Genomic DNA, 17,848 nt, shown 5'->3' on the forward strand with positions numbered 1-17,848 from the left:
AACTCAGCTCAAAAAGTTAGATATGGAAAGATATAGATATATCTAGATATAGATATATCTATATCTAAATGGAAAGATATAGATATCTCCTATTTCTGCATTCAACACAATAAACAGATGAAGAACAGGAACAATGTGCAGCAAAAAGATTAAGAAATTGAATTTCTGTGCGGGTCTTTTTCCTTGCCACTTAAGGCAATAAATCATTTCAATTAGACATAATTAAAACAGTTTGCATTTGAAACGTGAATTAAAATTGAGATCAGTATTATCCAGTTTCCCCTTTCTACATTCATCTCAGCTATCAGGAGGATTCTGCATATCTATCTACTCTTGGCATAGATTAAGTCATAACTTACAATTTTTTTTAGTATAATCTCTGGTTGTAATCAAGCACTGGTATATGGACTTTTATCATCAATTCCACATTTACACAATCTTTTCCAAGTTCCTGTCCAGATACCTCTGGGCTTTAAATCCTTCATTGTCTTTTCTAATTTTCCCTTTTCATCTAAAATTAATTAGAGTACAGACTCTCTTGTCTTTTTGTTATTCCATTCAGCTTTCAGGGTGTTTTTGTTCTCCAGCTAAACAGCAAGTTTTCGAAGATTTAATACACTGGCCTCATGTCTAGGAGTATGAACTCAACAAAAAGAATGCCACAATAGATATGGGCCAAAAATTAGGTGAAGAGAAATAAAGAAATCTTCTGTAGTCCATTATAAAAAAGACAGCATTATGATATTAGAGTGCAGTGCGGTGGACTGATTAATTAAGATAATAAAAGTGATGTAATTAAACACGACTTGGATTCTGTTTATTAGCCCTTCTGTTGTCAGATAAACCCTTCAAACCCTGTAAATAAGCAAACCAAATGACAGTTTCAATTGGTATGCAGGGGATTCAAGTTACTTAATGTTGTAATTTTTTTCCTGATTTTCACTCTTTTAGAGCATCAGTGCTAGCGCTTGGAATAAACACATTGATTTGGCTGTATTGTCAGTGGGTCAGTAATCAGAGAAATCATTGATTAGACAGTAATCTGACAATTAAGTCTGACATTGTCTCTGGTGCCTTGGCAATGGAGGGCCTGCATTCTTCTTTGAACTGAGACACTGACCTTGTTGTTTTACCATTTAGAGGGAAATGAAGATTCACAGTAAGGACAATGTCCTTATCTTTTGTTTTCTCCTCTTGTTGTTTTGGGGTTTTTTGGGGTTGATTTTTGGGGGGTTTTTTGTGGGTGTTTTTGGTTTTGGTTTTCTTGGGTTTGGTTTTTGTTTTGTTTTGTTCTCTTTTGTTTTGTTTGGCTCAGGACTGATTGTCATGTGTTTTTCTGCATTTATCTCTTTTTAAAATGAACACACACCATTCCTGCACATAGGTGACATCTTGAGAGAATGTTAAAGAACTTAAACAATTTCCTCCCCTTCATTTCCTGAAAACTGATTTTTAGGACTCATTCATTCAAAAAGTGAAGTAACAGTTTATAAACCTTCATTTTGGAGTGGGGTTGGGTCATTCTGGTTGCCTCTCGAGGAACTCAGAGCATCAGTCGTGGGCAAATCTGGCTGTGCATCAACATTTCAGAGCTCCTTCAGCACATCCACTGTGTACCAGCAGCATTCATGGAGAAAGTGAAGTGAAATGTGATGTTAATCTCCCTGGATAGTACTGGAATGAGTAATTCTTCCAATCTAGCAATAAGACACAATGTTAGTCTTGAAATTAGACGCTTGGGCTCCAGTTCATCATTAATCAGAAAAGCACTTGAGCATGTCTATACCTTTAGGCATGTGCTTAAGTGTTTTGCTGCAGCGGGGCAGGCTAAAGTAAATGCTTAAATGATTTGTCGAGCTTGTGTTTCAACATATTGTTGTTAACATTTGTATACAGCAGCAGGAATGCCTGTTGTTTTCTACACAGAGGCTGAGGACAGTTATCAGACTCTCATTTCAATGAATTAAATTGACATCACTTGAAAGTAATTCGGGTACATGAAGCTGTCAGTGTGTCATAAGAAAAGAGCCACTGTCAGTCCATGATCCAGGGGAAGACAGTGACACCCTATCACCTCACTGGAAACAAGATTTCTCTTTGTACCACAGGATCATCACCACTACTCCTTTTCAGTGTGTGTTTCACACCCAGCGACATCATACATGTCTTAGAAGCACAAGTGGAAAACAGAATTTAGTAGCCAGATGTCAGAAGGCATTTACCTTTAACTTAGAACAAAGTTGGTGACAAGAGAAAATGGAAATCAACACTTGAGTACTATTTTTATTGTTCCTGTCTCATAGCCTCGCATGAGATATAATGGTGCCTCATTATATACTGAGGGATCTGAAACCAAAAGGTAGAATATGGGGTTAAACAGATATTTAAGGAAAATATTTCAGGGGTTTTAGTCTTTTTTCTCTCCCTTTTTCTGCCTTAAAAAGTTTTTCCATTAAAAAAAGACTAAGAAGCTAAAAACGTTTTTTGGAAAAAAAAATGTTATAGGCATGTGATAAATACCCAACTGCACGAACCAGTGCTTAACTTAGAAAATCTTCTGATATTAGTAGAGAGAGAATTTAATAAAATTGTACTTAGCTCCTAAGAAACCTGTAGAAACATTAATCAGGTTGTATGAAGGATGGTTCTCGCTTGGTTTGGTTTTGGTTTCCATGGTTTTTGCCTTTGAAAAGGGAATGACCTGAAGAAGAGGAGATGGCTATTTCTGTGCAGAGCAGCTAAGCAGAGTGGGGTCCTGCCAAAGGCTTCAGACTGAGGCAAGACATGAGGGAGTCACAGAAGGACACTGTATCCTCAGGCAGCCAAGTGTCCTCTGATTATAAAGAGAGGAGTTCTGGTTCATTTGCTAATAAAACCAGGCTATTGAGTCAATGTTTTAAGACTGCTTTGGGCAGTTCACTTTTAGATGGAGATCTAGACAGATCCGCCTTGACTGTCTGATTGATTTGGCTTCTGCAGCAACTGATGTATATGCTGAAGTAGCACTGATTTTCCTCACCAGAAAATAAACTGCAGCGGTATAGGATTATTGCTTAAAGTCAGGGAATCTGCTCCAATTTTTTAAAATACAGGGAAGAATTTTGGCCCATATCCAGTTGCTTCACTGCTCTTTGTTATAAATGGAAGCTATGTATACAGAGGTAAATATTTGTATCCAAAAGGAATATGTATGCTTGTTCATTATAATAAAAAAATTGTAACTTTCTTTAAAAGACCCCCTCTTCTGTTTCCCTCCTTTTTTCCTTTTCTATATTCTCTTTCCACTTCTCCCAGCCAGCATCCTACTGAAATTGTTTACAGCACTGATAGCAGAACACTCATCTGATTGAGAGCTCTGAAGTACTTTGGTACACATTTCTCCAGTGGGGAAAAAGTAGTATCCAACATATTCTACTTACTTAACCTCCCTTTGAGCAGCTGTCCCTCACTGGAAAGCCACCAGATTTCTGTTCTTTTTCCTCAATTACATGTTAGTGGCCTTCACCGCATTTCTATCTCCCACAATGAGCATCTGACAGTAGAAATGTAACACATTCAGCACTATCAATTTCAAACACAATACACAAGAGTAATAGATGTTAAAAATTGCCTTGGCCATGCAGTATATTGTCAAAAAAAAATAGATTTCTTAGAGCAAACTCTGGGTTTAAATAAAAGGTGACACTGGTAACGGATGTCGTCAGAGTGATAAAGTGATAGATGCCTTGTCATTCCTCTCTGTGGACCTTCCTGAACAAAGAGGATGTAGGAAACAAAAAGATATTTTTTGAGGAAAATTGGATGGAAAACTAAGGTTCTGTGACATTTATTGTCTTTTCCTCAGCTTCTGTCTACTATAGCAGTATATCTAAATGTTTGTATACCTTCTTATTTGGTTTAATTTTGAAGTTGATAGTGATGAAATGTATGAGCACAAGTTAAAAAACTCTCCTCTCAAATTCATTTCAACTATATTGCCCTACCTCTGTCAATGAAATAAGAAAAATTAAGCCACATATTTAGAAAGGCATCTGCATATAGAAGAACACATTAGAGGGGGAAAAAAAATCAGTTTTCCCCCAAACTAATTTCTGGAATAAAACAAAATTTTCATGCAAAAAGACATTTGCCAGAAAACAGTGTTTACAATATAGTAGTTTAAATAAATTATTAGCTTAAGGTACACCTTATATGAAATCCTTGTTGCAAGATAACTGATAACAATACAATGGGGGAAAAAAATCTATTTAATTCAATGCAATTTTATGCAAATGTACACCTTCCTGCATACAGTTTTGAGAACAGAACATGACAATAATCACCAGGCATCACTCAAAGAAACTCAGATACCCCTCCTTGAGTCATCCTTCCTGCTGGGACTCACATATACCTTTGTCTGTCTACTTCCAAATAAGGTCCTTTTTAAAAACAAAAAGCCAAAAACCCCCAGTCGTTTTCTTGGGCTGTACAAGAGCAGAATTGACACAGCAGATCCTCTCTCAGAGAGCTGCAGAATATATTGGTAATATATTGGTAATATAAGGTAATAGTTCCCTACTTGTTGTAAGTACATTAAAATTTCAGAAGAAATGTTATTTGTAGAAATATGCAAACTAGGATCAGCTCATTTGTAATATTCACTGATAGGCAACATTGACAAATACCATTTATTTGCTACATGCAGTCATTTTGATATCATTGGCTCTTTTAATTCACAAGCCAAAATGCTTAAAATTCCAATTGACAGGGTTTTATCATTATTATTCATTATCCTTTGTTAAAGCCATTTAATCATGTGCAGGCCCTACAAAGGATTTCTTCCCCTTTCTCTTTTTAACAAACATGCTTTTGAAGGTAAACTTGCATAGCAAATAACTTATCTGATAGAAATAATTACAGACAGCAACTGGGAAAAAAATCTGGCCTGCTGGGAATTGTTCTTTGCTTTCTTTGTCCTGCAGCACCATTTTACCAAAAGTGCTCTGAATAGTTTAGGGACTGCTAATATGATCTCAATGTCTTCCCATGTTTGCCACAACTGCTCGAGGTCAGTGTGTTATCTGGTTATAGTTGATGTTCCAGAAAAAAAGAGAAAGTTCTAAAACTGAAGGCAGACTACCAACCAGAGAGGTCACTGCAGCTGCATTTGATAGGCCACTTAAGATGGACAGTAAGAAGAGGCAGATATTCAGATAATATTTAGAAACATGACGGATTAAGAGGTTTATTTTAGTAAAAACTGAAAATGAGAAAACTGATTATTATATGCCCTCTCCCCATGTTTCATGTTAGTGGAATAGGAGTTGTTTAAATCAATTAATACAAGAAATTAAGAACACTGAATTAGAAAGCCATTTTCTCCTCATTAACAGATTAGCACTCTTCAGCATGATACCCTAATCCACCACGACCACTCAGGTCCTTTTCTTCCCTCAAAGAGGGAGCTTAAATTGAAAATCACACCACCTGTGTCATGTGTCTGTCCTTTAATGAGAGCACTAATTATTGCCAGGTGAGTGCAATCACTGCTGACACTGGCCTGGGTTATTTCTAAGGACCCTGCTCACTAGTACTCTATTTTAGAAGCTCACGCTCTGTTTGGTGCCTGTATTGCTGAGCTGGATCTGTGGTGGGTATTCAGGGTAACATTTTGGTTGTGAGGGAGCTGTGGGGTGGCTTCTGTGAGGGGACATCAGGACTGTTTCCACTACACATGGCTGGTTCCAGCTGTCCCCAGGAACCTCAGAACAGGGTGGGGCTGAGCCCTCAGACGTGTGTGTGGTGCCTCAGGGGACACCTCTTTTAGAAGGGCAGAAAGCCCATGCTCTGGTGGGAGGGGGGAAGCCAAAAATAATAACAAAAAAAGAGTGTGGGCACTAAGACTTGAGAATAAGCAGGTGCTGGAGCAGAGGTTTCTTCACTTTCCTCACAGGTTGTGGAGGGCTCTGTGACACAGCAGCTAGATACACCCTGAGCCAGCTGTTTGCTGTGGAGCTCATGCAGGAGCAGGTTTATCCTTAGGACCCACACTGGAGCAGAAGAGAACCCTGAGGAGAAAGGAGCTGCAGAGAGGTACTGCTGTGTACTGACCCTCCCCCTGGGGCCCTTATGTTGCTTGGGAGGGAGTGGAGTTGGGAATGAGGGAGTGGAAGTGAGCTTGGAAAGGCGAGGATGGGAGGAAGTGTGTTATGTCTTCTGTTTCTTTGTTTGCTATCCAACTCTATTTTAATAGTCAGCAAGCAAAAGTAATTTTCTGTAAGTTGAGTATGTTTGGCCCTGATGGCAACTGGTAACCAATCTACCCGTCATTACCTTCCCTCACAAGCTTTTTTTAATCCTGTTTTTCCTCGGGAGGGAGGAGTGAGTGGTGGGCTGGAAGGGTGTCTGACAGCTAGTTAAGGTAAACCCACCACAGACCTAAATTAGCAAAGTCAAAATCACGTACTTGGAGATACCTTTGCATCGTTAGACTCTTGTTCATTGCGTTTGTCGTCCAGACTGAAAAGTCAGAGAGGTCTATTTTTGCTATTCCTAGCTTTATCTAGATAAAGATCAGTGGATTTAAGATCACTTATTCAGAGAGCAATGAGAATGTTGGCGGAAGTTGCTCAAAGTGAGCACTTTCTAACCTTCAGGATGTTTGTAGAATAATTTTGGTTGCTTAGATCAATTATGACTGAAGAACAGCCTGGGATAAAACTTGTGCCTGCTGCTGCAAGGGCTTCTGCATTTCACCTGTGTGCTGGAAAAATCCTAGGAGCCCTCATGCAGTGTGAGATCAATGCAAATATTGGCTACGAACGCAATAGCTTCTCTCTTAGATGTTGCAGGCTGTTATGTGAACCTCTCTGTGAGTTGATTCATCCAGAAATGCTGTGCAATTAATAAATCAGAAAAAAATTCCACCCGTTGTACATGTGCAAGAAAGAAACAAAAAGTAATGTATGCAACTGAAGCGTTCACTCTAAATCACTTCCTCAAAAGAATGATGTGCTGACAGGTGGTTAAAGCTGGAAATGGACTTAGACACTATCTGGAAGTGAATGATTGTTATTTTGTTATGTAACATGATGTGTTCAGATCTGGTTCTGAGTCCTGGATATTGGTATCTTGGAGCTGTACAAGAGTGAAATGCAAATCCCCTGTCTCCAAGACTTCTTGATACAGGTTTATATATATATAGTGTTGGAGATAAGGAGAAAAAAAAAAGGTTCCTTTAATATTGCTGTGGGTTTTTTTATAAGGATTTTGCTGACTACAAATTAGTCAAGGGTTGTTTCTTTGATAGAATGATCCCAAATGTTGCAGTAGGGACCTCAAGTCATCCAAAACACCAAGATGTCACCAAGCAATACTTCCAACATCATCTTCCAGATAAATTAATCCGTACTGTGCCTAATCCTTAATTTTTTTGCCTTTTTTTTTTTCCACGATATTTATATCTTAAAAAGGTTTGAGTTGTGAAGCAAAAGCCCTAGGAGGAGAGATACAAGAGATGTGTATGGTGCTAAGAGCAAAACCTGAACCTAAGAAAGATGTTGCAATGCACAATTTAACACTGCCATCAAATGGCCAAATGTATTTCTTGTTCTGCAATGGCATCTCAGCTGACAGTCTTTATTATAAGGGCTTCTAATTTTGAGCAGCCCAGTTGAGTCACAGAAACTTAAAGCAAAACAACAATGGCTTTCTGTTTTCATGTTTTAACAGAAAAAGGTCTGACTTTGCAGCTAGCTTTGGTGGGAAGGGCCAAGTCTTAGGAGATGCCTTGCTGGTGCCTACAGGGCAAAAGTAGTTTTGCACTAGGCTATAAAGATTGGATGAGTGTGAGTCATTACCAACAGATATAACCTGCCAGTTAAAATCTACATGATGAGCATGACCAAGTTATTTGTTCGTGGTGTATATATATATATAAAGTATATATGAAGCAATTTCAATAAACTAATTCATTAGAAGTACATAAGTTTTCTTGGTTATACTCACTGCTCTAAGCCAGAGATCAATTTATGTAGGTCTATATTTCTTTTATTGCACACGATGAGCCTTAACAACCCCTCAATATTACTGTTAATTTGAATTCACTATAAAAAAATCTCTGAACTTCTTGTGGATGATTTGTTCTCATGCATTTCCCATCTTCTCTAACCCTTATAATAACCTGATAGTCTTAAACTAAAACTGTATTTAATAATGAAATCCCCCACTTAAATTTCCAACAGAGTATTTCTTGGTGCTTTAATTCAGTTCTGAAGGGCCTCTTCCTGGGCAAATGCTCTGACAATCACAATTCCTTTTGAATTCTCGTCTTGGAGAATTCTTTCACACCGAAATCATATTAATAGAGTCTGGATGTAGACTTTTTCCCACTGCAATTTTTCCAACTGCTCTAAAGCTGTCTTCCCTAATCTTTGCTTTCAATATATAAGTAAGGCCGAGGAAAAAAACCCACTTGTTTCAGACCTGTCTGCCATATGGATTCTATCAAGGTCTTAATATAAAATTCAACTTTATTGAGTATTCTCATCTTTTTAAATGCAGTTGTTTACACCAGGAAGACAGGCTTAGTTGTCTCGTGGTTTTTGTTGTTTGGGGTTTTTATGTCTGTGTTCCATATTCTGTTCCATCCTCATAACAATCTGAAAGAAGTGGGCATCTGCCCAGTATTTAAAGTTATCTAATGCATTTGCACTATTAGTTTTATATTTATCAATGTAGCATTTGATCCCCTAATTCTTTTCACTTAGTGCTCAGGCTGGAAAGGACTAGTATCCAACACGTGTTGGACACTTGTGTGTTTGGACACCCTTGTGTGGTTGTACACTCTGTTGGTTTTGGCCTAAGTAGGGTTCATTTTCTTCACCATGGTTGGTGTGGGGCTGTGTTTTGAATTTGTGCTAGAAAGAGTGTTGGTAATACAGCGTGGTTTAGTTATTGCTGAGTAATGTTTACAGAATCAAAGCTTTTCCTCCTCCTTATCCACATCTTGCCAGTGAGGAGGCTGGGGATGCACAAGAAGATGGGAGGGGACATAGTAGGAACAGCTGCTTCCAACTGACCCAAGGGATATTCCACACCATGTGGCATTATGCTCAGCACATGGAGCTGGAGGGAAGAAGGAGGAAGTGGGGGATGTTGGAGTGACGACCTTTATCTTCCCAAGCAACCACTAAGCATGATGGAGCCCTGCTTTTCTGGGAATGACTGAACACCTGCCTGTCCATGGAAAACAGTAAATTAGTTCCTTGTTATGCTTTGCTTGCATGTGTGGATTTGCTTTACCTGTTAAACTGTCCTTTTCTCAACCCACTTTTTGTCTTTACTCACTTTTACCTTTCTGATTCTCCCCTGTCACCCTGGGGGAGTGAGCGAGTTGCTGTGTGGGGCTGAGTTGCTGATTGGGGTTAAACCATGACACACACATGCAGTAGGATTTTCCTGTATTTCTCACTATTCAAAGGGCATTTTTACTGTCTCCTAGTGGTCTGGAGAAAGCATACTGGCAAGCATAAGGATGAGAACAGTTTTCTGTGGGCCACAGGCTTCACCCTTTTTTGGTACCTTTTCTCTCAAGTGCATTATGGCACACATAAATTGTATTTTAAGCTATGACTTCATAGATTGAATTTCTTCAATACTGTGCAGTGGTGTTCATTTCACAGATCAAAATGTGACCTTTGTAAGGTGCATGTGTTAAAACCAATCCAAATGGCAGTATGGAGAAACAGCTGTCTTGCACATTTAGCCCACATAATGAAATTCCTGTGCTGTAAGTTATGAATTTTACTGGCTTCCCTCTTTCCTCCAGTTAACTTTTCAAGGCTAGTTTCATTAAAGATGCACTTTAGTTTGGGCGCCCCTGCTCAGTTCAACACTTCTCATTTAAAAAAAAAAAAAAAGAAAAATAGTATTTCAGTATCTTGTTCTCCCTTTTTCTGTACTCTCTAATTGAAATAGAATCTAAATTTCATGTAGAAGTTTGTAGCAATTCCTTAGGGTTTTTTAGAATTTTACATGGTCCTGTCATGTTCTTTAAATGGTGGCAGTGTCACATTTGTCATACTAGGGGCATTGACATAAAAGCCATAATGAAACATATGCAAACTGGTAATTAACATAATTGTGGAATATGAACCACCCCATTTATTGATTGCCATAGATAACTTTAAGTATGTTTTTTCCTAAAGAAATACATTTTAACCTGAAGCTTATAACACACAGGCCATGGACACAATCTCCAGACCTACCCAGTAAAAAAGAACCCTTTCCTTTCTTGGTTCCAGTGGAACACAGGTAACTTCTTGCTGCTGGTCAGTGTTGGTGCTGCCAAGGGCTTCACTGTAGATAAGAAATCCCATCAACCCACTTTAACTGCTATATATCTTGAGCCTCTGCAGTTTGATTGCAAGTCATCACCTTATACGCTGCACCAAGTTTATGAGAAGCTAAATTAATTAGCTTTGTCCATCTTTGTCCTTGTCATCTATTTATGAAAATGATGGCAAGTCCTCTGCAGAGCTGGAAAAGTGTAGATTAATCTGTGGACTGAGACTGCCCAGTACATTCTACTTCTGTCTTTATGGTCTCTCTATTCCTGATTTACAATAATAAAACAAAGCAAAAGTCACAGGAAAGTCTTCCTAATATTCCTTTAAGGAGTGTTTAACTGATTTCATCTTTAGGATTTATATGCTGTTGAGGGAGTAACCTTTCCCTGCACATTCAGAGTTTCTCTTCTCCCTAGACCAAAGTGCCCTCTGTTCAAATAGTGACCATTCAGGTAATTCATTTTTACTTTGTACTGTTCTGAGTACCGACAAGTGACATGATCTTCAGGAATAATTACAATGAATAGTCTTGTCTAATTCATATTAGATAAAAACTGCAGTGACTTTAAAGTTACAATAGGCAAATCTCATAAATATAAAAATTTTCTCTGAAAGGCTGCTATATAGATGTCAAACAGGCTGAGTGCAATGCTAACAGAACTCTTGGCTTATTCAGTCAGTACAGCATAGCCCATTCCATGAAAATCAATAGTACTGCTCCCTTCTTATGTCAGCAGAGCACCTCTTATTTCCCCTTCTGTTTGGCACACTTCAATCTGACTCCTTCCCAAGCCACAAATGTGAGAAAAGAGGCACTCTTCTTCCTCTGGTGGAGTGGAGCCATTCCACCACGACCTCAACTGCCTTTCAGAGCTGGACCTTCAAACCCAAACACTGCAGCACCTGAGCCCATCTCAGCACACAGGGGGCTCATTTGTTGATAATGCTGCTCCATCGATTTAGTGATGTTACAGTAGCTGAATTAGGCCCATTATTCCCTACTTAAGTGAGAGAAGAAACTGCAGCTATAACTCAAATTTCCCTGAGCCATTCTAACTACTTAACTGACTTGGCTTCCAGACACTTGCCTTGCTGCTCTCCTGGGGTGTTAGGAGTTGAGCAGCACGTAAAGGTGCAATGCTATTTTCTTCATAAATGAGAACCACATCTTGGATCTATAAAGGGAGTACATATTACATACCAAGCATAGAGAAACATAACAGAGCACCCATGAGAGCTGAGAATGGCTTCAGAAAACAATCTATAAATCTCTGGTGTTATCTTTCTGACAGCCTCCTAATCTCTGCAGGTTGTTGTTAAGAGCTGCATTAAACTAGCCTGTCATTGATCCCAGCTCTCACTGCTTCTCCAGGAGATGCACTTCCTGTGATCAATTAGGAAGAGACAACAGCTTCTTAAAAGCATCTTTACAACAGGACTCTGCAATAACATATCTTCCCAAAATGTGTATCTCTGACATTTACATCATTCTTTGTCAAACTACAGCCAGCATCTGCACCAACAACATCATTCAGTCCTCTGAAATAAGTAAAAAGCTTAGATTCCTCATGTTGAATCATCATTCTTGCCTCCAATTTCACCCCAAACAGAAATAGTTAAGAGTGCTTGTCATTTCCTGCCAATTTTTTAATTTAATCTAAGTGTTAGATTAGCCCTGGATAGGAACTGCCTAACTGTCAATGACTTAGGAGAACCTGCCTCCTTGTTAAAACTCTGAGAAGCACTCTGGCTTACTGTCCAGATGGGGCACAGAAACTCAGCACTTGTAGGAAAAATACTCCAAAAAGGAATAGGATGTGGTTGTCTTTAGCAATAAAGGGCTTAGCTTTGTGTACCAATTGCATTTCTATTATGGAACTTGTGTTTCTGCTGACTTGTGCATTAGCTGAAGAAGGTAAAGTTCATTTTTATCCCTGTTTGGGTAAAGTCCCATTATGTTGAAGAACTTCAATTTATTTAATATGCAACTACCCTAAAGAGGTTATTGTTAAAGTATTAGAAGATGATCAGCCTCCTGATTTCTCTATAGGAACTTGAAGGTAGTGTGGACAAAAGGATATGGAGAGGCACAAGTAATGCTATACCCTGTTGCTCAATGTGGTGACTGTTTATTTTATACTGGATTATTTAATTCCAGAATAATTTGCATCACACGTATCAAGACAGGACTTCCATGTGTCACTCCTTCTGTCTATATTTTAAAAAGGTTTTTATGTTTAAAAGTTAATAGAGATTAGCCTTTACACTATGATGCTTTTGTAATACTCAGAGTAGTCTGTCACCTTAACAAGGGAATATAGTGAAAAAGGAAGATAATGATCTTTTGAATTAAAAATACATATACCTTATACTTGCTGGACTATAAGAAGATAGGGTAGCACAAATTCTCCCAGACTGGCTTTCCATTTCACATCTTTGTAGCCACTGACAATTCGACAAAGAAAGTTAATTTTGTGTCTTAGCTCTTAGAAATTTTAAGAAACGTTCTAAAATTGCAACAAAGGGATGGATCTGTTTCAGTGTGCACTCGCAACACTCCATATAATTAGCAGGCTAAGGGGTAGAGCTGTATTTAGCTCACTAGCTCTTAAATGGAGTTACTTTCATTTGTTTACGGAATGTCTCTACCCACTAAAGGCTAATGAACTGGTAATGGATCTGTCAGAAAACGGAAAAGACAAATACCTCTAAATGTTGCTATTACAGCCTAGGAACGTGGCCATTATTGTTCCTCTAACTCATGATCTTCATAAGAAGGAAGGCGGCAGAAGATTTGGTATTCAATGGGAGTAAGGAGCCACAAGCATAATTTATGTACTGATGGAATGGAAGGGAGGAGAGTAGCAACCCTCAGGAAATAATAAAATAAGCAAGCATATTGTTCCTGCATATTTTTGTTATGGTTTCTTTCCCATCTTCAGCTCCCTGCTCCCGTGTAAAGTATATTAATCTTCCCAATTTTTATTTGTGGTAGATAAAACCCAAAAGTCTGAATCAAAAGCAGTGTCCTGCTGCAGTTACATAAAGAATCTAAGGTCTGTAAAAGTGTGTGACAAGTGGGGAAGAAACACACAGGAAGGGAATGTTTATGCTCTTTTTCAATGCAGACCTTCATGGTGGAAAAGAAGTCCTGGGTTATGAGACTTTCAAGGAGCAAAGCCTAGACCACCTTCACTGGCTCCATTTTTTTGAGTTGTTATATTTTGGGGTTTTTTTGATTTTGGGTTTCTTTTTTGTTTTGTTTTGTTCTGGTGATTTTTTTTGACTGGTTATATTTGAGTTGTTTTTTTGAGTTTGTCTTCATATATATGTGAAAAAAAAAAAAGGCCTGGATATACTTGTATTTAAGTTGTCAACAAATATAGCAGGATGTCTAATAACTTTCCTAGAGAGGAAAAAAAATCCATTAGATTCACTGTAGCAAGTGATGGAGAGATATTTCATCACCACAGTGCGTTCTTGCTGCAGAGAATGAGTTCAAGTCAACAGCATGGAAGGAACATGCATGGCTGATGGACTCACACTTCCTCTCTTGGCTCTGCAGTGTACATATAATTTAAGTGACTTGTCTAAGGTTGCTCAGAATGTCAGTGATGGGAAAAAGCATCTTTTTTTTTTCCAGCCTAAATTCTTGGTCCAATCCTGTTTAACCAATTAGGAAATCACCCCCATATATCTCTTTCCCTCCTAGGACTATCCTTTCTAGAAAATCTGTAGTATACCAGTTATGAGCCTAACATCACTAACCTTTTGTGATGCTGCCTGGAACAGAAATTAACAAAAAAGAAAGAGAGGAAAAAAAAAAAAGCCAGTTCCTTGGATGTGCACTTGAACAGAAACAATCCCAGACTTGCTGCAGGACAGAGAGCATAGCTCAAAAGTGGTTTGGATACAACTATGACTCTCACATCCCCTTTCTAGGGAACTCTGAATAAGAGCAGCACTTGCAGCCTTTCTAATCAATCATCACCTTCGTTTATATCAACACAAAATCTGTCCTACGAATTTCTGTGGGGTGGTGCTTGGCTGCAGAAAGCCCGGATGTCAAAGTGAATTACACTTCACAGCTTGAAATTCGTCAGCTGAAACAAAAGGCCAGTCAGGTTATAAACTCAAGGAGTGATGGGGAAACGCAGTATTCAGAGCGACGCCCAAATAACAGAAGTACTTTCAGGCTGATTTAAAGAAAGAGAAATTTCTCTCTGAAGAATGTGAAGAAAACACAGGGTCAACACCTGCCTGAAAACTACACTTACTATGTTTTGTAGTTTTTAGCATTTTCTTGTGAACTAAAATTCCATTCTTATACATCTGCATTACTCAATTTAGCACAAAGTATTCTCTGATTGAAAAACAACTAAGAGAGCTCTGGCTTTGCAGTTGAGTAGTTGTAATATCAAGTGCAGTCACTGTGAGATCAAATCTTTTATCCTTATGAATGCTGTGCTAGTCCAAGCAGACCAAAGTTTACTCATTGAGTAAACAGCACTACTAATGCTTTAGTAATAGAATTAAATAATTCCTGCCTTTGAAAAATAATAGTTTTCATAACATTTACGTATTGAAAAGGTTCTTCTGTCTGATTTGTAACACCTCTAACCTTTAGAAACAAAACATGTAAATATGTAGAAACTTTTCTGACGTAGTACAATTTTAGGGTTTTTTCCATACTCTGTTGTTACTCCTTCTATATGCAGTTTAACTTTTCTTCCTCAGTCTCCTCTGGTGGTGTTATTCTGCACTTCTTAAAATTTTATGTGAGGACTGTATTTATGACCCATGTTACATTTTTATCTAGTGTTATTTCATTCCCTTTGCACCTGGAGGCTGTGACAGGTTTAGACTGTACCTTCTGTCAGAGTTTGACTTTGGCCAAGCATGGAGGAAGCAAAAGAGCCTCCTGACTCTCAGCTCAGATCTCCACAGAATCAGAGTTGTTTCTTTGCTCTCTAGCCAGCACAAGCAGTTTGAATTTTAAAATGATATGTGACTACAGGAATAGATTGATTCCATCCCTGTTTGCTGAAGTGAGGGCCCAGAGTTTGGCCATCTGCATTTATTCCCCTCTAATAGGAGATATTTCTGCTGACCACCTCAAGAAAGTTTTCAGTTTCCTCACCTATCTTCAGTGCCACAGATATGATCAGAGGATGTAGATTAGCTTTTAGGGACAATTTAGGCCTGATTTTTTTGCAAGTAGCAGGTAAAGAACATAATCAGACCTATAGTTTTTAGGTGTGGTGTGACCATTAGAAAAAGTGCAAACCATGATTTAATGATTCAAAATTAGGTAAACTTGCCTTCCTTTTGGGGGGTTGGGAGGGATCCAACAAGCCAACTAAAGTTCCTTTTCCATCGAAATCCGGCTATTGAAAGGAGACTTACTCTTGTAGAACATAAGATTGAATAAAAAAATATGGTATTTCTACTTCCTCAGAAAACAATAATACACTCTTCGGAGCTATGATTGCTCTTCACCCAAATATGTGCACTAACTTTTTAAAAATCACTATGGTATCTAGGGACTGTTATGAAAACATGCTTTAGCTACTCAGCGGACTGTAGTGACTCACTCAAAAACATTAGTCCAGTATTTTCTGTAAGAACTTTGGAGTATTTCTTTAAAATTATATTACCAATAGTCCTTTCTGAATCACTTTTTATTTTTAACTTAATTTTTGTCAAATCTACACATATTAAGTCATGTTACATATCACTATGACTTCCATCTTCCAAACACTGAGCGCTCTGGTCCTGACACAGTGAGGTGTGTAACCCCCAGCTTGAGAGAAATGTTTTAACACAGCTGTTTGCCAATACTGACATAGTACTGCACACATCTTTATCAAGGAATTTTGTGTGTTCCTTGCATTCTCCCATACAATTGTGACACCTCTGGGCTCTTGGGTACTGCAATAACTCACCTTCCTTTGTGTGTCTCACCTTCTCTGCGATTCCCGATTGCACACTGTCCCTATAGCAACAAAACACTGGTGCTAATTTGGAGAAGCAATGTTAGGAAATATTAATACATTTGACAGTCACAGCTTACTCCTTTTAGAAAGCCATCTGACTTTCACTGTGCCCTGCTTTTCATTTTCTCTTTTCCCTTCTGTTTGAAACAAGGTGGCTGGTGTAATGAGTCAGGCAATCCGTGCACCAGTGGGACACGCAGTGGTAGCAGACCCTCATCCCCTGACTTAGAAACACTGTGCTCAGTCCCAGCCTTAGCCTGACCCCTGACCAAATATTACTTTCATCTTAAATTTTATAGTAATATTGGAAAAGTTATTTACTGTAATCTAGTAAAATTATGTTTTTACAGTATGTGACTTCTTTTTTTGTTCAGATTTTAGTAGCACATTGTTCTCTGTCCATAAAGGATCCAAGCTGTTTGAATGTAGACCTGTACATTTTTTGTTTGAGAATGCAGCCTGTAGAGACCAATGTGCCTGTTTAGATCACTAGAACATCATGGATGACCAAAGACAGATGCTGTCTCTAAAGTAATGTGGAACTTCTCAAGTGATGTCATTCTTTTTTGTAGATGTTGCTTGAAAAAAGTACAGATTTCATTGCAGTAATACATTTAATTTCATTTTACATGCATGCAAGTTCCTTGTTAACTTGTTTAGCTTATTTGTCTTATTTAGCATATAAAATTACATTTTTAAAATAAAAGAAGTTATATATACACTATATACATTTTTAGGTTGAATGATTTCCAAGATAACATTGTTTCTTTAATTAGAGAAATAGTCAACCTGTCTTGCAATAGTTTTACAGCCTACAGCAGTATTTACATTGTGCCTCACAGAACAGCCCTGGAACTGGTGTGTCCGTGTGTGTTTCCCTCGGGGATTGCTTTGGGAGGGACTGGGAGCATGTCTGCTCGTACGCTCCTGTATTTCATATCAAAGTGATAACAGCTGGCAGATCAGACAGGTTACACCTACAGCTCACAATGATTCTGCTCCATAAAACTTGATGGTTGCAGAACTCCAGGGATACTCAGTAGACCTAAGGAAGCTGTGTACCCAGTGACCACCTGAACTGTATTATGAGCAAACTGCAGGGTTCCTTTGATTAAGCGACTTCTTTTTTAATTCACAATTTAAGCTGTGACTAGTATCCACATAGAATTCTTTCTTTTCTGTTAAAGAAGACAGAAGTCTAAGTGAAATAATTTGTTTTAAACATTTTTGAAAATAATTTGAAAATACGTCCTCTGTAAGAGCGTACCTGTAGTTTTAATAGCTTTCATCCTCAGAATTCATTGCTATATTTTTGTATGCATTTTTTCAGGAAAATGTAGAGTGTTTCATGACTGAGTTTACAAAAGCGTTTGTAATGCAATCTGCCTACATTTCCAGAATGAAAAAAAGAAATGCTCATCTGGACTACCAAGTTTTTTTTAGATATTTTTAGAAAACCTTGTGGAAGAAGGGATGCATTGTGCACTTGGACAAAGCCTAACATATTACAAAATGTGAATGTGT

At 38.2% G+C, this 17,848-nt stretch overlaps 1 long non-coding RNA gene across 1 annotated transcript in view; it reads left to right on the top strand.

Moving 5' to 3' along the window:
- The first annotated feature begins 5,916 nt into the window (after window positions 1–5,916).
- Window positions 5,917–17,848, top strand: part of LOC135417607 (uncharacterized) — a 394,759-nt gene continuing 382,827 nt past the window's right edge. The window contains exon 1 of the long non-coding RNA XR_010432135.1: window positions 5,917–6,072. This is a non-coding gene — a long non-coding RNA (uncharacterized LOC135417607). The remainder of the gene's footprint in view (window positions 6,073–17,848) is intronic.

Source organism: Pseudopipra pipra, chromosome 7 (genome assembly GCF_036250125.1).
Source record: "Pseudopipra pipra isolate bDixPip1 chromosome 7, bDixPip1.hap1, whole genome shotgun sequence".
NCBI lineage: Eukaryota > Metazoa > Chordata > Aves > Passeriformes > Pipridae > Pseudopipra > Pseudopipra pipra.